Here is a 22,518-nt window from a genome sequence, read left to right as displayed (position 1 = left end):
GAAACCTATGGTTTTTTCAGTGAATTTCAAAGGTTTTTTAAATGCTAATTCCTAACTACATCAGGCCTGAAACCTATGTTTTTTTCAGTGAATATATATATATATATATATATACTGCTCCCATGCACCGAACAGCATCCTAGATTATCAATCACTAATAAAAAAGTGACATGAAAAATCTATGCTGGTCATGGATGAGTATTTATTTGTAAGATAAATGAATCCTATTCTACCAACATTTTACCATCTGCCAAAAATTCATAAGGACTGTTTGAGACCACCAGGGAGACCTATAGTTTCTTTCCTGGGCAGTCTAACGGAAAAGCTTTCTAGACAGGATGCTGCTTGAACTGCTTGAATTTTGTCTGTTAAATAATATATTTCTCTTCCAGGGAGACCTTTATAGGCAGGTATCTGGGAACCGCAATGGGCACCTGCTTCACTCCCAGCTATGCAAATTTATTCGTAGGCTGGTGGGAGGAGCAGGTGGCCTGGTCCTCGACCAACGAAAACTGGACAAATGAAATAGTGTCATGGTATCGATACATCGACGACCTCTTCCTAATATGGAAGGGGCCGTTGACCAAGGCAGAGGAATACATAGAACATCTGAACAGAAACAATGTTAATTTACGGTTCACATGTGAGATTAGTTCAGTGGCAGTGAACTATCTTGACCTAAGGGTGGAGATACAAGATGGAAAATTGACAACAGCCCTCTTTAGAAAGCGTTACGGCAGGTAACAGTACATTGCACGCCACCAGTAGTCATCCACCGAAACTTAAAAGCAGCATCCCATATGGGTAATTCCTTAGGTTGAAACGCAACTGTTCAAGGGAATGCGATTTCAACATAGCAGTAAAGGAAAGCTTCAACCGCTTTCTAGTCAGAGGATATCAAAGGATCTTCTAGAAAAAACTTTAAAGAAAGTGGAACAACTACCAAGGGAAGGTCTATTTAAAAAACTGGAACAGAAAAAACAGGATGAGGGCAAATTCCATATGGTGACAACTTATTCAGAGGATGCGGATAGCCTTAAAAAGATCATGAAATGGAATTGGCATGTGTTAAAGACCGACACAATTATTGGAGCAGACATTCCAAGAGCTCCATTAATTACCTTTAAGAGAGCTCGTTCACTAATAGACAGTCTTGATCATAGCCATTTAGACACTTTGCCATCACGCAAGGGAACACTGAATGAGTTGAGGGGGTTTTACCCTTGCGGGAGGTGCAAGGATTGCGCTTTCAGTAAAAGGGTACTTACCTATGAAGTACAAGGATTGAAATCAGGAAAAATAATTAATAAATTCATGACCTGCCAAACCACTCATGCTGTCTATTGCCGGAAGTGCCTATGTGGCCTCAGGTATATAGGTAGCACGATACACTGGGTGAAAGTAAGGGTTCTGGAACACATGCGTGCTATAGCAAAGAAAGATTTAAATTATCCAGTTGCTAGGCACTTTGCTATCAAAAATAAAAGTGATAGGGATCTATTACAGTTTTTTAGCATTGACTGAGTCCCATTGAACATCAGAGGGGAGGATAGGGTGTTGAAATTAAGGAGAATCGAGTCACGTTATATCATTGACCTCCAAACAAAGACCCCCCATGGGTTAAACAGTGGGGAAGAGTTGACAGCACACCTGGGGACCTAGACAATATGATTAATTAATTTGAAGAATCATGCGTTTAAATAGCTTTTTTACATCTACGGTATAAGGATACATGACTGTTTTAACACATGTGGAATAACATTTTTACTGTTAATGAATAAGCCGATACACAGAGGAATAACAAATTTATTGTGAAAGAAAATTAATTTCATGCAATAAGAATCGTTATGTGCTTATATAAGTATAAAATCAGGCATCATTACAAAATGGCGCTTGTATTTTTACGAGCACCATCCCTCTTTTGTCTCAATGTCCGAAGCTATGATGTTTAAAAACATGCTGCCTCCAGTGTCAAACGTAAACACTGACGAAGGATTGATTCCGAAATGCGTTAGTTGCGCGCTCGAAATAAATTAAATTTGCTGCAACCCGACCCCGCGAGTGCTGGTATCCTTTTGAAAATAAGAGAGGAACTTGGAGCGATAATATATATATATACATATATATATATATATATTATCTACTGGCGGTCGCCAGTAGATAGTTATAGTTAGGACCTATTTTCCATAGGAAATCTGCAACATTCTATTCCCAATAAGTCTGGCGTCGATTGACAAATCCTCGTAAAATTTTCCAAACTTTTGGCCAGCTCCGCTCTGCTCCTACCCTGAAAGTTTCGTGGTGATTCGTCAAGCGGGGGCCAAGAAAAAAGGGGGGTCCCAAAACACGTTTTCCCCATGCAATTTCCCATAGGATCTGTTGTCGCAGCTACAGCCCGAACTGCTGAACGGAATTACACCAAATTTGGCAAAGAGGTAGCCCTCAGTTCAGACTCGTGCCTTTTGTATAAATGGTGTGAATCTGTTCAGTAGTTGCTGAGAAAATTAGGGTAAAAAAGTTAGTGATATCTATGGCAGGGGAGGATCCGCGCACCCTACCCGCACCGTAAGCGCACCCTCCCCGAACCGAGCGCGCACCCTGACGATCACACAGTGAATGCTAATTGGCTGTCGAGTGTCTGTCTACATTCGAAACCAGGAACTGTTGGCGGCCATTTTCTGCCTCGGTAGACGCGAGGCTGAAGAAGCAAGGGGAATAAGTGTGTAAAACATATAAAGGGGGCAGAGTGGAAATATTCTGACCCTCTAGATCTGCTTAGGGGGTCCCAGAAGGACCCCCTGGGGCTCCCTTTTTAGGGTGCGCGCATCCTATTGCGTTAGGTGCACGGATTCTCTCACGTTGGGTGAGCGGTTCCTAACGCGTTGGGTGCACGGATCCAAGGAAAAAAATATTGACATTTTTGGGAGATAAACATCAAGCTTAAGTGTTTTGTTCTTGAGTGGCTATAAAAAGGGCCATTGTGTTCATTGAGAGTTTTTGGTACTTATAAGTAAGTACCTATACAGAGTCTGAAGTTGTTGAGGAAGACTCTGTTTCCTTCATCAGTAAAGTGTACTCCATCTCTCCTATACATCTCTTGCATCTGAAAGTGCAGATTGTTATTGAAAATGGACCCCGTTCTATAGTCTCGGCGAAAAGTAGAAACAGATGTATTCACATGTTTCCTAGCTTTCTCAATTTGTGGACAAAAATGATCGGACCAGTTCCATTTCTGCCTTTGGCATATGTTAGAATACACAAAGGCAGTTTTGGGGAAAAGTGAAATCAGTTCTGCAAAGGTGTCCTTCATGAGCATTTCCAGACCTACCCCAGTCAAAGTGCCTAGGTGATTGCCACCACAGTGCACTATTATGAGGTCAGCGTGTTTGATATGCATGAAGGATTTCACCAATGGTATCAATTGGTGCCACTTTAACCCTCTCTGTCCAATCCATTCAATGTCTACATTAGGCAAACCTAGGTCTTTGTAAATGCCTTTGTTTTCTGCATACCTTTGGCTCCAGAAAATAGAGCTGTGTCCCACAATCCACACTCTAAGCATCTTGAAAGGAGGTCTGGATGCACTCAGATGGTCTCTGTAAATGAAATGGCAGTTTGGAAAGTAAGATTTTTCTAAAATGGTGGCTAAGATGCAGTTTTGAAAAAAGACAATAAATCATTGGTTGTTTGACAACCTTCTACACTGAAAGGTAGGGTGTATATTTCTGTTTTTTAAACGCATGATTCTTATTGGTTAACAAAAACTGATTGTAAGGAACATTATATATGATAAGCTGATATGTTGAAAAGTAAAGCACACTTGTTGTCTTGATTAGCAACATTGTGTGTTGAACTTGTGACCTGTGTGCTCAGTACAGTGTTCCATGACCTGTTTCTATGGTAACAGGCAAAAGGCAGATTGGGGGAAGGGTTCAAATTTATGTCATTTGCAAAGGGTTGACATGTTTAACTAATAGAAATGTGTGTTTGCTTTTGAATTTATGTGGGAAGGAATGTGATTTGATGTTTACATGTATATGTGTGGAAAATGAGAGGGAAACTTTGCCATTCTTTGGTTTTGCTGAGAGGTGCACAGTGCAGAGATTCTGTATAAGAAAATCTGGTGTGTGACTGATATCTGGTGTGTGACTGATATACTTCTTAATCTACAAAACAACTTGAAAGGTGAGTTATTTAATTGTGAGGGGATGTATGTAGACTATTTTGACTTTAATCTGACTAATTTATTTCTCCTGCTAAAGTGTAGAGAGTACTTTTTTGTCTACAATCTTATTGACAGTGTGTGTGCATGTAGAAACCATTTTGTGATAAGCATTTGTGTTTTTCATGTGTTTGCAGACAGATAACTGTGCTGTTTTTATATTTTGGTAGAATTAGAAACCAGTCATTGTTTATGAATTTGTGAAATGAGTTATGTTTCTACACTAAAATGTAGTACTCCTTCTAGATAAAGAAATGTGTGTTGGTATAGTGCAAGGGATAGTGTTGTTTGTCTAGAATCACACAGTGAGTCTGTGTGCATTTGGGAACCACTGTGAGAGAAGCATTTGGTAACATTGTGTATTTGCTGACAGATAACTGTTTTAAAACCTGTCTTGTTGTCAAGTTTTAGTAGCATTAGAAGCAAGTCTTTGCTTATGCATTGATAAAATGAGTCATGCTTTGACACTAATGTGCTGTACTTTAATATGTTGATTGTGTGTAGTCCCCTTACCCCTTGCACAGTAGTGAATGAGTTTTGGTAAGCTGCTAGGGATAGTGTTGCTTGTCTAGAATCACACTGTGAGTCTGTGTGCATTTGGGTAAGGATTGTTAGAGAACCATTTGGTAACATTGTGTATTTGCTGACAGATTACTGTTTTGAAATCTGTCTTGTGAAGTTTTATTAGCATTAGAAGGTTGTTTTTGCTTATGCTTTGATTAAATGAGTCAGTCTTTGATACTAAAGTGCAGTTCTGAAATATGTAGATTGTGTGCAGTTCCCTTACCACTTCCACAGTAGTGAATGAGTGTTGGTAAACTCCTAGGGATAGTGGTTGTTGTCTAGAATCACACTGTGAGTCTGTGTGCATTTGGGAACCACTGTGAGAGAAGCATTTGGTAACATTATGTATTTGCTGACAGATAACTGTTTGTAAACCTGTCTTGTTGTCAAGTTTCAGTAGCATTAGAAGGAAGTTTTTGCTTATGCTTTGATTAAATGAGTCAGGCTTTCACACTAAAGTGCAGTTCTGAAATATGTAGTTTGTGTGCAGTCCCCTTACCTCTTCCACTGTAGTGAATGAGTTTTGGTAAACTCCTTGGAATAGTGGTGCTTGTCTAGAATCACACTGTGAGTGTGTGTGGTTTTGGGAACCACTGTGAGAGAAGCATTTGGTAACATCATGTATTTTCTGACAGATAACTCTTTTAAAACCTGTCATGTTGTCAAGTTTTAGTAGCATTAGAAACCAGTCTTTGCTTATGCATTGATAAAATGAGTCATGTTTTGACACTAATGTACTGTACTTTAATATGTAGATTGTGTGCAGTCCCCTTCCACCTTCCACAGTAGTGAAGGAGTTTTGGTAAGCTGCTAGGGATAGTCTTGCTTGTTTAGAATCACACAGTGAGTCTGTGTGCATTTGGGAACCACTGTGAGAGAAGCATTTTGTAACATCGTGTATTTGCTGACAGATAACTGTTTTAAAACCTGTCTTGTTGTCAAGTTTTAGTAGCATTAGAAGCCAGTCTTTGCTTATGCTTTGATTAAATGAGTCAGGCTTTGACACAAAAGTGCAGTCCTGAAATATGTAGATTGTGTGCAGTTCCCTTATCACTTCCACAGTAGTGAATGAGTTTTGGTAAACTCCTAGGGATAGTGGTTGTTGTCTAGAATCACACTGTGAGTCTGTGTGCATTTGGGAACCACTGTGAGAGAAGCATTTGGTAACATCGTGTATTTGCTGACAGATAACTGTTTTAAAACCTGTCTTGTTGTCAAGTTTTAGTAGCATTAGAAGGCAGTTTTTGCGTATGCTTTGATTAAATGAGTCAGGCTTTGACACAAAAGTGCAGTCCTGAAATATGTAGATTGTGTGCAGTTCCCTTACCACTTCCACAGTAGTGAATGAGTTTTGGTAAACTCCTAGGGATAGTGGTTGTTGTCTAGAATCACACTGTGAGTCTGTGTGCATTTGTGTAACCACTGTGAGAGAAGCATTTGAGTAGTTCATTTCTTTGAATATGCATAACTGCTTAGAAAAATTTCCTGTTCTAAAGTTTAGGTAGAGCTTTATTCGGCTTGTCTATACAACCATATAGCAGACATAAAATATGAACATACAACAATCATACAATAAAACTGTAAAAGGGCAAAATGTATAGACCAGTTACATGGTTATGTACAAGACAAGTTAATTATGATACTATCCCCATAAAAGAGCCAATGCAAAATGAGATAATCGGTATAGAAACAGATGAAGATGGTTCTAATATACTCAATAATTTTGCATATCCTAAAGGCTAACGTGCCAATTAATGTGCAAAATATGCAATGTAAAGTGCAATTCGCATTTCGGGACATATACAGGGTATCGCGGGAGAAACCACTACGATGCTCGGTAAAGTGACAGTGCAACATGCAGAAATCCTAAAAAATTAAATAACAATGGATTTTCTGGCGCTCATACACTTTAGGATATAGGTAGCTACATAAAAACATATATCTGCACTTTCCAGATTAAACATTAACTGCATTGCAGTCCTAGTTGACCGTACATTGTATTTTAAAAAGATAGGTTTTAAAAAATATCGTCTTAAAAACGTATAAAATTTACAAAACAGCATAAAATGACAGCAACTCTGTTTGGATAAGTCGTCACAGGGGCATAAAGTATTACTGTGCTGCCTAGTGATGGGGAAGGACACAAGGTGGTGTACTATACCAAACCTTAGGCGGGTAAGAACAAAACGGTGAGATCTTCTTGTAACTTCTGTTAGGTATAGCTGGAAACCTTCACTCATGTTATTTTCACAATAAAAAACAGAGGTACATTGTTTGGCGCAGACAAGATCTCTAGATTGCCTTAAATGACATAAAAAAGACACCTTAAGATCTGATTTGGATATACTGGCAGCTTCCTCCGGTATTAAAAAAGGATCCAAATTAAAAAGGAGCTTATACCAGTGATGAATATGTCTGAGCCAGGGGATATGAAAACAATGGTCCAGCCTTAGACAGTCTCTAATTACTTTTTGGGTAAATATGGTTTCGGTTTTAGACCAGATGGATCGCCATAAAGCCAATGGACGAAGAACTACAAGATCTTTAATATAGTCTAAACCCACCTCTCTATGGATTAGCTCTGTAGAGGCTGATGCAGGGGCACTCAAAAGACGCCTCAAAAATGAGTTTTCGTCGAGTTGGATACGGTTACCACAAAGGGTATAGTGACTAGGGGTGGGCGGAATTTGCGGAATTAACCTTCGCAAATTATCGCGAGAATGTTTAAAATTATCGCAAACAAGCAGAAATATCGCGAAGATGCGGAAGTTTTTTTCCGGCATGTTCGCGAGATTTTCTGCATGGTTGCGGGTCGCCAACTTACCCATGTGGTTGCTTGCGGGCGCGGCCATCTTGTTTTGAGTTGTTCTCGCGGTGCATGATCGCGAGAAGAAAGACGTGATCGCGCGACGCATGACGTCACTGCGGGCGCGAACTGTCGCGAGACAGCGCAAATGGCTAAAAACAATACAACATCTCATGGAGAACGCGACCGGATCAAGAAAACTTGTCGGCGAACGCAGGGATTCAGGTAAGGCGATCGCGCGCGCGCGAGAATGTATCATTTTACAGCGCGAGCAAGAAACAAATTATCGCCAAGCTGCGGAAACCGGAATTTTTGACATTTTCGCGCTCTCCGCGGAACGCAAAAATGTCAAATTATCGCAATTTCCGCGAACGGAACGAAATTTTTGCCCAGGCCTAATAGTGACCCCACACGCCAGCCCCATACAAAGCGGATGATAAACATCTGGCTTTGTAAATCGAAATCATATCCCTGATTCCACTATTCCCAAGCTTAGAGGCAAATCTAAATACACCATTGGTATTCTTTACCATTTTAAGGCGCACATTTTCACATTCGTTATCCCATCTCCCATCACCAGAGAATGTAACACCAAGATAACAGAAACTACTAACGGATTGAATTTTAGCCTCATCCAGGAAGAAAGTCCTTTTAACCCCTATCTTCTTCCCGCAGGTCATAACATATGTTTTTTCTTTATTAATTAGCAGTTTCCTGCTGTCAATAAACCTGCAGAAGCTGCTAATTAAGCGTTGGAGGCCAATTTGGGTACGTGACAGGAGGACGGCGTCATCCGCATATAGCAGTATTGGGATGGGATCGCCATCTACTCGAGGGGCATGAGCAGGAACTTGTCTAAGGGTTGTATCAATTTGATTAACAAATAAAGAAAAAAGCAAGGGGGCCAAAACACAACCCTGCCTGATGCCTCTAGTCACTCTAAAAAAAGGAGTGGATTCCCCATCGTGGCCAAAACGCACTTTACAAGAAAGCCTTTCATATAGTCTGGCCAAGAAATGTACAATATCTTTTGGTGCACCCATTTCCAAAAGTATGGGCCATAAAATAGAATGTTTGACCAGATCAAAAGCGCTGCTGAGATCAGCGAAACATAGAAACAGGTTCCCTTTTTTGACCGTAACATATTTATTTATGATGAGGTCGAGGTTCAGGCACTGCTCCATCGTACCCATTCCCTTCCTGAACCCATACTGGACTGGTGATAGAATAGTATTTTCCTCTGCCCATATCTCCAGTCTGTTAAGGAGTATTCTACTCAGAATTTTGATTGATGAGTCCAGGAGGGAGATAGGGCGATAGTTCCGTGCCTCGGACCTGGACCCCTTCTTGAATAAGGGTACAATAATAGATTGTCCCCAGGTCGAAGGAAGGTTGCCTTCTATGTCAGCGTTAAAAATACGGGTTAAAATTGGTGCCCATAAGTTCATCTCCTGTTTGTACAGGTCTACGGGAACACCATCCGGGCCCGGGGCTTTACCCCCTCTACTTTTTGACAGCCCCAAAGAAACCTCATCCAGACTAATGGATAAAGGTGACGATAGCCATAGAGAGTTGTGATTTGCTAAAAAATCTAAAACCAGCCTATCAGGGTTAAAAATATTAGTAAAATGGTCAATCCAGTCGTTGCAGTTTACATGTGACGTTAGTTCGGGAATGGTATCATTCTTAAGGAAGGGCAGTTAATTGTCTCCCAAAATAAACCATTGTTAGTTGTGTTAGCAGCTAAAATGAGTTTATGCCATAACTCCTCCTGTATTTCTTTTTTCCGGACTTCCAAGGAAATCTTATATTTATGACGTTCAATTTTAATAAGAGTGTTATCCCTAGGTTTAGTGGCCAGGGCAGTTTTTAATTTCGACAAGGCCTGTATACAATTCTTGTCAAACCAACCGACTGGCCTGGTTTTCGATGGCCTACTCCTACCTGTCAATAAGCCTTCAATAACGGTATTAATTTTATAAAATTTGGAAAGCAGTATGGCAGGTACTATCTCGTTACTTAGGCAGTAGTCAATTTCTGTTATACATTTAGTTATAACTTCTCCCAGGAGTTTAACAGAATTAACATTTGCCCACTTGATTCTCACCCCATTTGGTCTCTCTGCAATTATATCTCTAACAAAACTGATGGGGTCTGAATGTACATTTCCCCACATCAGTAATGTTACAGAGATACTGTTATGATCGCTTACTGCTTGCTCTGTTATCCATAGATCAATATACGCAGTATTGCAGGAGGCGAGAATGTGGTCAATGTTAGAGTGGGCACCCCTACCTTTGAAAGTTGGGCATTTAACATTGCCCTTTTTCAAGGAGCAGTCGGGTAACTCTAGGTCCAATTTAGCTATCAAATTATTAAGTGCGGTTCCATAATCGTCGTGGGGGAAGTGGGTATGTGGAAGACTAACATTATCGTCTATTTCCCCCAAGAAGCCGCATGTCCTTTGGTTTGCATATGGACAAGCCTGTATATTAAAATCTCCTGCCCATAATAAAATCGGTTGGTTCCTAGAGCAGGCCAGCATCTTATCTATCTCTCTCCCTATTTCATGCACGATGGGACCCCTGCGTGCATCAAAGGTATTGTTGTAATAATTAATAATGATTAAGTCCTTGCCTGTGGCATGCTCTAAACGTAATAACTGAGCGTAAGGGGCCACCTCATAATAAGTGTTAGGCTTAAACTTAATTAACTTGGTTGATATTAAAATTAGGAGGCCACCTTTCGCCCTTCCTGCTGCCGAGTTCGCAGCCAATACCCAGTGTGATGTATAACCTTCCACATAAATAGGTTCTTTATACCAAGTCTCTTGGAGACATATAATGTCGAACCCTTGTGCAATAAAATCATTCCAAAAAGGGGTATTTAACTTTACACTAAGGCCAGCTATATTCCAGGTCATGATGTTAAGTCCTGCCTCTGGTAATATAGCGTTTTTAGGTGTTGTTCGACTAGTTGTTGGTTTAACCACACCTTCCTCAGAGATGTTTTGTTCTTCCACTAATGTCCTCGGGAGTACTACAGTTGACTTCACCACATATGGTTTACCATATATGGCGCTCGATCTAACCCCCGGTAATACTTCCCTATTAGTAATACAACTTTTATGGGCATCTATTACCCTCAAAGAGATGGATGTATTATCGGGTAAACAGCAACCTAGGGAGAGCAGAGAATTACTTGATGTCATTCCTCCGCCCCTCAGTCAGTCAACAGTCTCTAGACTGCTAAACCGATTTTGCAAAGAAATAGGATCCAAGGAAAAAGGGGGTCTAGGCCAACGCCCTTGTGGCAGGCCCCTCCCATTCCTATGCACAATTTTCCATCCATCCGATTTTGTGGCAAAGTGGCCAGGAGGATAGAAATAAGTCAAAGGAAAGGCCTTAATAGATACACCTATTTTAGAATCATTCCAATTACAAATATGATCAACTATGTTTGGGTCATCAAAGTTGATTAGAATACAATCCCCCCCTATGTTTTTTGCCAAATGGCCAACCCATGGCACCCTCCTAACCATGATTATCTTGCAGGCTTTGTGCAATGGGAGTGGTCTGTTTTTATTAAGCCAGTGCACAACCCTGTTTCTCAAGGTTGTGGGGGATTCAACCTCGTGTTTACCCAATACGGGAACCCCTGTTAAGATGACAACTAATGGGGCAGCTTCAGGAGGTACATTTGGAATGTTTTTTCCCCTAGGTGTCTCGGATGTAGAAGGCCTAGCATCATATTTATGTTGGAGTACATTACATTGGGGTGATTGCTCATTATCGGGTACAACTATAGACTTCTTAATTACGGTTAGGTCCTGGTGAGTTGGGGGCAATCTTGGCAGGTTTTGGGAAGCAGCCAATGCAGTTTCTACTCTGGTGCTATCCAGCGATTTGGGGACCCCAGGTTGGTCAGTATTACTTCTAGAATCGATATAACCCCGGAGCCCTTGTTCGATCCTAGATAAGTGATGTTCAATCTTATATATTCTGTCCTCTATGGGACGGAGGAGAGATCTAATTGCATCATAAATGTTAGACAGATCAGGGCACATTCCCTCGTCCCTAACTATGGCATTTGTCCCCCCACTTGCATCCTGCATAACAGGTGATGGAAGAACTAAGGGTGCATCTTTATTTACAGGTGCAACCAATGTATGCTGCTCCAAGTGGGCATTAAGCATTCTGGAATTTCTCGGATGGTTCACAGGCTTTATTTTTTTGCTGCCTTTCTTGGCCTTCCCACCATTTGTGGGGATACGCCCTTGTTTGGTTTTGGGGACAGCCCCAAGGTGCCTATCATGCAGTTGTCTAGTGCATGGCTCTGGGATTACGTTGTGTGTGGATGGTAATGGGCGAGGTGAGCTCAGCAATGATTCAGAGACCATGGACTCTTCAACCATTGATACAGCAACTATTCCACTAGGTAACAAGTCCAGAGTCGAAATGTCAATATCAGAGCATGGGGTAACAGGGCTTTTAGTAGTTTGTTGGACAGGGGTACAAACATTGGCAATGTGGCCCATCGAAGACCTCCTGGCCGCCGCGAGATCCTGTGATATGCGGCGTTCCAGCAGCGTAATTTCCTGATCAATAACGCAATTGACCTTAGTGATAAATTGGTCCATAGTTCCAGAATATTGTGTGTTAGACGCTTTCCCTTTCGTATCTTTAGCTGGCATGGTGGTAGCAAAAACACACGATAACAAATTATGGCGCTATGGGCTTCGCAGGTCAAGCGAGAATATACAGGAAGTATGAGGTCGATAAACTATTTAATTACCACACTATTTCCCTATCACAACACTCTCCAACATGCAAGAAGATATGGGCAATTTCAACAATACCTGAAGGCATGTGCTAGGGATACGTCCTTAGGGGGGTTGCCCAGTCCAGTCTGCTCCTGTCAGTGACGGGCAAGGACGGGCCCGCCCTTGGCCCGGGCTTCGCCCGGGCGCTGCCCGCACGCGTCCCGCGCTGCGGTGACACCTGGCAGCCTAAGTAGTAATCCGGCGCTGCCAGGTGTCGTCACCGCAAGCGCCGCTCACCAGGGATGCTGGGAAATTGAGTGCGGATATGCCGTTCCCCTCACGGCGGCGGTGGAGGCGACCACAGGCAGAACGAAGAAAAGAAGCAAAGAGGCACCCAACTGGAAGGGCCGTTCCCCTCACAGTAAGTAAGTGTTTGTGGCAAGCAGGCAGGCCTCAGAGAAGCGTCCCGCGCTGCGGTGACACCTGGCGGCCTAAGTAGTAATCCGGCGCTGCCAGGTGTCATCACCGCAAGCGCCGCTCACCAGGGATGCTGGGAAATTGAGTGCGGATATGCCGTTCCTCTCACGGCGGCGGTGGAGGCGACCACAGGCAGAACGAAGAAAAGAAGCAAAGAGGCACCCAACTGGAAGGGCCGTTCCCCTCACAGCAAGTAAGTGTTTGTGGCAAGCAGGCAGGTCTCAGAGAAGCGTCCCGTGCTGCGGTGACACCTGGCGGCCTAAGTAGTAATCCGGCGCTGCCAGGTGTCGTCACCGCAAGCACCGCTCACCAGGGATGCTGGGAAATTGAGTGCGGATATGCCGTTCCCCTCACGGCGGCGGTGGAGGCGACCACAGGCAGAACGAAGAAAAGAAGCAAAGAGGCACCCAACTGGAAGGGCCGTTCCCCTCACGGCAAGTAAGTGTTTGTGGCAAGCAGGCAGGTCTCAGAGAAGCGTCCCGCGCTGCGGTGACACCTGGCGGCCTAAGTAGTAATCCGGCGCTGCCAGGTGTCGTCACCGCAAGCACCGCTCACCAGGGATGCTGGGAAATTGAGTGCGGATATGCTGTTCCCCTCACGGCGGCGGTGGAGGCGACCACAGGCAGAACGAAGAAAAGAAGCAAAGAGGCACCCAACTGGAAGGGCCGTTCCCCTCACGGCAAGTAAGTATTTGTGGCAAGCAGGCAGGTCTCAGAGAAGCGTCCCGCGCTGCGGTGACACCTGGCGGCCTAAGTAGTAATCCGGCGCTGCCAGGTGTCGTCACCGCAAGCGCCGCTCACCAGGGATGCTGGGAAATTGAGTGCGGATATGCCGTTCCCCTCACGGCGGCGGTGGAGGCGACCACAGGCAGAACGAAGAAAAGAAGCAAAGAAGCACCCAACTGGAAGGGCCGTTCCCCTCACGGCAAGTAAGTGTTTGTGGCAAGCAGGCAGGTCTCAGAGAAGTTAGTCATTCCTTATGTATTCACCGAGGAACTGTCCTTGCAATACTGTAAACATTCAGTTAATATTCAAGTAGTAATGGAGTGAGGCAGGCCTTTGCACATGCATTGATTCAAATGCTTATCTACTATGCATGCAGTTCTCTAACCATCTACATAGTTCTCTTTCATACCTTTAATTCCACAGTCAGTATCCATACACTTCAAGCAAACACCCTGTCACTCCCCATGTACTCCTCTAATGACCCGTTCAGCACCATGTACTAATCCATTCACTGTGCAAAAACCAATCACTTATAAATTCTCCCAGGCACTCTCTTTGCAGTACTTTAATAATTCAGTCAGTGTCTAAGTACTCATGGTGTGAGCCAGGCCTTTCAACATGGACTGATTTAAACCCTATACAGTATGCATGCAGGCTTCTAGTCGCCTACACACTTGTCTTTCACTTCTTTAATTAACTAGTCAGTATCTATATATTTCAATAAACATCTTGTCAGTCATCTTGCACTCATCCATGTGACTGATTCAGTACCATGTACTATTCTCTTCACTGCGCCAGAACTGAAACTGTAAAAGTTTTACTCAGGCACTGTCTTAGCAGTAGTCTGATGATTTAGTTAGTTTCCAAGTACTCATGTTGTGAACCATGCATTACCACATAGACTGCTTCAAATGTCTGTGCAGTATGCATGCAGTCTTCTAACATACTATACACTTGTCTTTAACAGCTTCAATTCCCCAGTCAGTATCCATGTACTTCCAGCAAACATTCTGTCACTCCCCTTGCACTGTTCCAGTGACCCATTCAGCACCATGTAGTAATGCATTCAGTGCGCCAAAACTGAAACACTTATATATTCACCCAGGCAATCTTCTTGCAATAGTATAATCATTCAGTCAGTACCCAAGCACTAATGGAGTGAGACAGGCCTTTGCACATAGATTGATTCAAACGTGTTTCCACTATGCATGGAGGCCTCTAACTACCAACACAATTGTCTTTCACACCTTCAATTCCCCAGTCAGTATATATACACTCCAGCAAACACCCTGTCACTTCACTTGCACTTCTCTAGTGACCCATTCAGTACCATGTACTAATCCATTCACTGCGCCAAAACCCAAACACTTATAAATTCACCCATGCACTCTCCTTGCAGAACTGTAATCATTCAGTCACTACCCAAGTACCCATTCAGCGACCCACGCCTTAGCACATGGACTGCTTCAAACCCCTATCCACTATGCATGCAGTCCTCTAACCACTTACACACTTGTCTTTCACACCTTCAATTCCCTAGTCAGTATCCATACAGTCCAGCAAACATCCTGCCACTCCCTTTGCACTCCTCTAGGGACCCATTCAGTACCAAGTACTAATCCATTCACTGTGCCAAAAGCCAACCACTTATAAATTCACTCATGCACTCTCCTTGCTGTACTCTAATCATTCAGTCAGTATCCAAGTAGTCATGCAGCGACACAGGCCTTAGCACATAGACTGCTTCAAACCCCTATTCACTATGCATGCAGTCCTCTAACCACCTACACAGTTGTTTTTCACATCTCCAATTCCCCAGTCAGTATTCATTCACTTCCAGCAAACACCCTGTCACTCCTTTTGTACTCCTCTAGTGACTCATTCAGCACCACGTACTAATCCATTCACTGTGCCAAAACCCAAACACTTATAAATTCACCAAGGCACTCTCCTTGCAGTACTCTAATCATTCAGTCAGTGCCCAAGTATTCATGCACTGAGCCAGATCTTAGCACATGGACTGCTTCAAACGCCTATCCAGTATGCATGCAGTCTTCTAACCACCTACATACTTGTCTTTCACACCTTCAATTTCCCAGTCAGTATATATACACTCCAGAAAACACCCTGTCACTCCCCTTGCACTTCTCTAGTGGCTCATTCAGTACCATGTACTAATCCATTCACTGTGCCAAAACCCAAACACTTATCAATTCACCCATGCACTCTCATTGCAGTACTGTAATCATTCAGTCAGTACCCAAGTACTCATTCAGCGACCCAGGCCTTAGCACATGGACTGCTTCAAACCCCTATCCACTATGCATGCAGTCCTCTAACCACCTACACACTTGTCTTTCACCCCTTCAATTCCCTAGTCAGTATCCATACAGTCCAGCAAACATCCCGTCACTCCCTTTGCACTCCTCTGGTGACCCATTCAGTTCCAAGTACTAATCCATTTACTGCGCCAAAAGCCAACCACTTATTAATTCACCCAGGCACTCTCCTTGCTGTACTCTAATCATTCAGTCAGTACCCAAGTACTCATGCAGTGAGCCAGGCCTTAGCACATGGACTGCTTCAAACGCCTATCCACTATGCATGCAGTCCTCTAACCACCTACACACTTGTGTTTCACACCTTCAATTCCCCAGTCAGTATTCATACACTTCTAGTAAACACCCTGTCACTCACCCAGAGTGTCTCCTTATAGTACTGTAATCATTCAGTCAGTTAGCATGTAGTCTTTTAGTGAGGTAGGCTTTAGGGCATGAACTGCTTCAAAGTAGTATGCACTATGCATGTAGTGTTTTAACCATTGTTGCACTTGTGCTTCAGGGCTATAGTTTCTTAGTCAGTTTTTATATAAAATGTGTTTCTACAGTAATAGAATAGTATACATTTGAAAGTTATTAATATACATTTATTTGTGATTCTTTTTAACAGATACTGTTTTTCAACATTAAAATAGAGAAATCATGCCAGAAAAAAAAGAAAAAGAAAAGAACAGAGACAGGAGGATTACTTGAAGAAACATCAACCACAAGTATTGAATGTACAAGATAATGTGGCTAAAAGGAAAAAATCTTCTGGTAGCAATTTATTAAAAATGAATGTACATAATGCTGGAACTACTGAGAATTTTTCAAGTAAGAAAAAAATTCAAAATAAGAGGAAAAGCAAATGGTCAGTCAAAGGAGATAAAGTATGGTAAAAGAAGGCAAAATCAGTATAAGGAATTACGCAAAAAATATTTTACAAGAGAGTAGTGCATAATTTGCTGAAAGATGTGAAGAAATATAAAAAGAGAGCTTTAATTTATGAAAAGAAGAAACGTATTGAAAACATTGTGGAAAATGCTTTTGAAGTAAAAAGGAAACTATTCATTTTAGTATTAAACATAATTCGATCACTAGATAAACCAATCCATGTAATGAAGGCCAAAAGTAGGAGAAAAATTGAGAAAGAGAAAATGGTTGAAAGAAATGCAGAAGAAGTGAAAGCTGATGAAGTTTTAGGGAGACGTGCTAAAAACCCTGTGTACACTTGGGATTGCAGTAGTATTTGCAGTGTACGACAGGAATCTATTGAAAAATTATGTAGTTTTTTACGAGCCTATACTAAAAAAAGTGTAAAACAAAAGATTAAGCTGTTGCAAGGACTAGACCCTTGCAGAGTGAGAAAACATACTGGTTTGCAAGGTCATTCTCTGGCTTGTATTTCTAGGAAAGTTTGTCAAAGTGTTTTTTCACCATTTCAGAATGCTGGCAGTACATCATACTCAAATGCGGAAGTTAGTGCGAAGGTTGTATTATGCAAAAAGTCCAACACTAAAGTTAAGTGAGTTGAACAGTGCTCTTTTGCGTGGGACAGTATCAAATGTGAAGCAGGTCTGTGATGATATTGAGTTTTGTTACTTTGGTCCTCAGCAAGAGAGTGAAGAAACTGACACATTAGTAGAACAAAATGTTGAAGACAATGTACAACCCGTAATTACAGAAAAATTTGAGGATGAAATCACAAAGTTTAAGGTCATTTCAGGTGAAAGACCAAATGTTTCTTGTATTTGTTGTCGGGAAAGTCACTATAAAAATCAGACTAGGTGTGTCAATCTGTATTTAAAAAGTGAAATACAAGATAATGATAAGTGGATGGAATTTGCAACTTATTTGTTGGTAGAGGATTGTTTTGATTTGGGATCTGAGCAGCATATTTGCAAATATTGGTATAACAAATTAGATGAGAATAAAATGCCTGCTAGTGCTGTTCATAATAATCTAGAGTTGGTTGCTATTCCACCAGAGCTGATAGATTTAAATACGTATGAGTCTATTCTCATACAATGTGTTCACCCATTTCAGGCTATTGTTTGTATGGAGCCCAAAACAGGTAAATTACCTCCATCAGAGTTGCAAAGAGGATTGAAAGGAAGAGTTGTGTATTTACCGTTAGATTTAAGGAAAAATATTGAAACTATTGGTGTAGACCATGAGCCACTAGTCATTCTAGTTAATGGTGTTCCTACTAAGAATAAGAAAATTTGGCAAGAGTTAGTGGATGTTAGAAAAGTGCAAAAGGCATCATTGTATCTGTTAAAAAATAATGAGTACTATAGAAATGTGTTTGTAGGAGAAGAAGAAATAGATTTAGCAGAAGATACTGAAACATTAAGTGGACAAATAGAAAAGGTGGACATGTCCAGATGTGAAGAAATCTATGAACATTATAGTGTACATCCACTTCATTCCAAAGAGGTGATGGGGAATACAATTGAGTTGTTTCAAGTGAAAAAAGCAACAGGAAGTCCCATGAGTGTATGGGAAGAGAGCTTGGAAGCTCGTTGTTTCCCGCAGTTGTTTCCAACAGGAAAAGGTGGATGATATGATGAACGTCCTGTGCAGATTCCTGCATCTGAACAGGATTATATGCAGAAGATCCAAGATTTCGACAATGTATCCCTTATATGTTTCATCTTCTGTTTGAAAGTGACTTGTCTGGACTTTCATATGCAGTAAATCACATTTTAAAAACTGGAATGCATCTTCAAAATGTAACTGCAAAGGATTTTATGGATAAAGTGCATCAGAGAGATGATCATTTAGAATCTCAGTTGATTAATCTGATGGCATGTCAGTGTGGGACTAATGAATATTGGTACCGTCGACATGGAGAACTGAAATGTATGCTACGGAACTTGGGCACTCCTACATGGTTTGTTACACTAAGCTGTGCTGAGTATGCTTGGGATGATTTACTTGAATTTCTTCGAGAAGCAAATTTCAATATAAAAAATATTGAATACAAGACACCTGGAGAATTGTGCTCTTTGGATCCTGTCAATGTATGCAGATATTTCAATCATAGATTTGAAGCTATGATGTCTTTCATCTGCAAAAAAAAGAATCCTCCTCTTGGAGAAGTTGTGGATTTCTTTTGGCGAAAGGAGTATCAAGCAAGAGGTGCTCCCCACATACATATGTTGTTATGGATCAAGGATGCCCCCAAATTTGGAACAGATTCAGATGAAACTGTTTTGTCTTTCATTGAAGATTATGCTACATGTGCTCTTCCCAATAGTAGAGAAGATAAGAACTTAAAACAACAAGTCTTACGATTTCAAAGCCACAGGTGTGGAAAATACTGTCGACAAAAGTACAAGTCAAAGGATAAGTTCTGTACCAAATGTCGTTTTGGATTTCCACGTCCTGTATTATCCAAAGGAAGAGTGAACAGTTTTATGTCAGCTATGCGACATACCATCACAAGAAAGTCTCCGAAAAACACCTACAACTTAAGAAGAAGCGAAGAGTCGAAATACATAAATGACTACAATCCAGTTATTTTATCCATGTGGAACGCTAACATGGATATTCAGTATGTTGCGGACAAATCCATTGCTGGTGCTCGATATGTAACGTCTTACATTACTAAATCAGAAAAGACTGAATTGAAAGAAATGTGGGAAGAGATTTCTCACGAGAAGACTCTAAGTAAGAAATTATACAGTTTGAAGATGTTATCGCATCGTGAAATTGGAGCATATGAATGTTCAGATTGGTTATCATCTGCAAGTCTATTTTCCAAAAGTAGAAGAATCATTTGGGTGAGTCTAGGTCTTGCAGGAATGCGAAATCGTGTACTGAAATCTGTTCAAGAAATTGAATATTTAGCAGAAAATGAACCAGAAAGTACAGATATTTTGAAAACGAATATGTTGGACACATACTACCCAAATAGAAGTCATCATCTTGAGAACATGTGTCTCTATGAAGTGCTGCAAAACTACACTTTTAAACGGAATACTACAGAGAACATCAATGATGGAAAATATGCAGTGATTGGTTCCGAAGGATGTCTGGTGAAACAAAGGAAAGGAAATTTATTTAATCACAGGAAACTGAGTTGCGACACTGCTGACAAAAGGGAATTTTACTATTTAGCCCTTTTGCAAATGTTCAAACCATGGCGTTCAGAACTGGAATTACTTGGAGATTGTCCCAGCTATGAAGATTCATTTAATGCTTCTAAAGATAGCATACAATGCAGTGCTTTCGCAAATAATGTCACAATATTGAATGATGAAATTGATCAAGAAGCTACAATTGCAGCTGAGATTGCTAGAGACAGTTCTCAAGAGAGTCAAAGTTCTGCTGCACTGAGTCAAGATCCACTAGGACAACCAATTGTTGAAAATGAAGCAGCGATTGTAATGAATGAGGTGGAAACAGCAATGTATCAAGCTCAAGAAGATGCAATACAGTTAGGAAACTTGGAAGAACAACTAAATGTTGAACAGAAACAAATATATGAGCAAGTGAAAGAGCAGATTGACCATGGATTACTTCATGAAAAGAGAGGGTGCTCATGTACATCATTTCAACCTATCCAAATGTATGTGAGTGGTCAAGCTGGAACAGGAAAAAGTTTCTTAATTAAAGTAATTACAAGTTATCTGCAGAAAACAACTGATTCGCATTTGTCTTGTGTTGTCACTGCTCCAACTGGGTTGGCAGCACATAACATTAAAGGAATTACTTTACATTGTTTACTAATGCTGCCAGTAGACCATGAGAACAAATTGGAATACCACAAGCTATCTGGAGAAGCTTGTTGTGAAGTTTCAAGAGTCCTGAAGAAAATGAAACTTCTCATTATTGATGAGGTGAGCATGGTCTCAAATTTGATGCTTGCCTTTGTGCATTTAAGACTGCAGCAAATTCTTAAAACAGAGTATGAGGTGTTATTTGGAGGAAAACACGTCATAGTTTTTGGAGAACTACTGCAACTGACTCCGGTAAAAGGACAGCCGGTATTTAAAACACTAGTCCATGAAGATACCAGAAAGTCTCTTGGCAGTGTTGGTAATGTGAACATTTGGACTCATTTTGAATACAAAGAACTGACAACAAATATGCGACAGGCAAATGATGCTGAATATGGAAGTATTCTTCAAGATATAAGAATTGGAATTCTTTCAAAACAAGGCAAACAAGCTTTGGAGGGTCGATTACTTTGCAATGTCTTTCCAAATGAAAATGCAGTTCCTGCAAAAGTGTACGTGGAAATTGCTAAAAATAAATCAGTGATTTGTTTAATGCCAACACTGCGCGAGTGTTCCATATTCAATGAAGAACTATTGAAACTGGAAAATGAAGAAATTGTAAAAATGGAAGCCATCGGTAAAATACAGCATGAAGGAATCACTATTATTTTGACGGGAAAGTTGAGATCAAAACTGGATGGTTTAGAAAAAAAATATCTAAAACTGCTGGTTTAGAAAAGACACTATATGCGTGTGTAAACTGTCGGATAATTTTAAGGCGTAATTTGGATGTAGAGAAAGGTTTAGTTAATGGTGCAATGGGTAAAGTGGTGGATTTTGTGAATTATCAGAAAAAAGAAGGAATTGAATTTTTAAAAATTACATTTGATCAGATTGATGAAGTTAAAGAAATTGGTCGTTGTTCAGTTAGTTTTTTGCTTGTTAAAGATTTATATCTCCATAGGAAACAATTTCCATTTTCTCTGGCATACGCAGTGACTATTCATAAATCTCAAGGATTAAGTGTAGACAGTGCATTGGTGAACATTGGATCTACCGTATTTAAAGAGGGTATGGCATATGTTGCTTTGTCACGAGTCAGAACATTATCTGGTTTGTTTTTGATTGATTTTGATGAGACGAAGGTTACTGCAGATGCAAACTCTGTAAAAGAGTATAATAGGTTAAGAAGGGTGTATGCTCCCAATTTAGGTCAATATCCTGTATTTGAAAAGCGTGTGGTTGGTCGAAAAAGAAGGTTAGAGAATATCTGTACTGAAGATGTCAAGAAGGGAAAAGAACAAGAAAATGTTGTGATATCAGGGAAAAAGAAATTGGACACTGTTGAAGAGATTGCTGTTATCAGTTTGAAAATAGTTCAGGTGTCAACTGCTATGCTAATGTAGTGGTCAATGTTGTTTTTTATCTGGAAGGTTTGCGAGAACAAATTATGCAGAATCGGCAAAAAAGATTTTGTTCTCTGTTGCATTCTGTTTATGAAAAATTGACAACACATACAAGTAAAATACAATCTGTTTCAGATGTTCATAGTGTTTTGGATGTGTGTTCTGGTTCTACACAATTTTCACAAAATATCCAACAAGATGCTCAGGAATTTTTAATGTATATGCTTACCATTTTTGAAAATGAAGGTGTAGAAATAGAAAATATTTTTGGCCTTTCTTACAAATGGGAACATGATTGTGAAAATTGCATGTATACATGTAGCACCAATGTAGACACTGAGAGATTTCTGTATTTAACATTACCAGACTGTAAATCAGTGTCTTTCAATAAATTAGTTAAAGGTGCAAATCAAAACATGGAGTGTAGCCAATGTAAATCAGAAATGTTATCCACATTATTCTTAACCTCTTCAGCGCTGCGCGGATTCCCGCGCAGTGCTGAAAGATCTGA

General features: G+C 40.8%; 1 long non-coding RNA gene across 1 annotated transcript in view; it reads left to right on the top strand.

Moving 5' to 3' along the window:
* LOC146855330 (uncharacterized) overlaps positions 1–16,507 on the top strand; it is a 738,491-nt gene extending 721,984 nt beyond the window's left edge. Inside the window, exons 2-3 of the long non-coding RNA XR_014980813.1 lie at positions 15,101–15,253; positions 15,814–16,507. This is a non-coding gene — a long non-coding RNA (uncharacterized LOC146855330). The remainder of the gene's footprint in view (positions 1–15,100; positions 15,254–15,813) is intronic.
* Positions 16,508–22,518: the final 6,011 nt, after the last annotated feature.

Source organism: Triturus cristatus, chromosome 4_1, assembly GCF_964204655.1.
Source record: "Triturus cristatus chromosome 4_1, aTriCri1.1, whole genome shotgun sequence".
Taxonomy (NCBI): domain Eukaryota; kingdom Metazoa; phylum Chordata; class Amphibia; order Caudata; family Salamandridae; genus Triturus; species Triturus cristatus.
The sequence above is the reverse complement of the archived record's forward strand: the minus strand, read 5'-3'. Positions and strand labels throughout refer to the sequence as shown.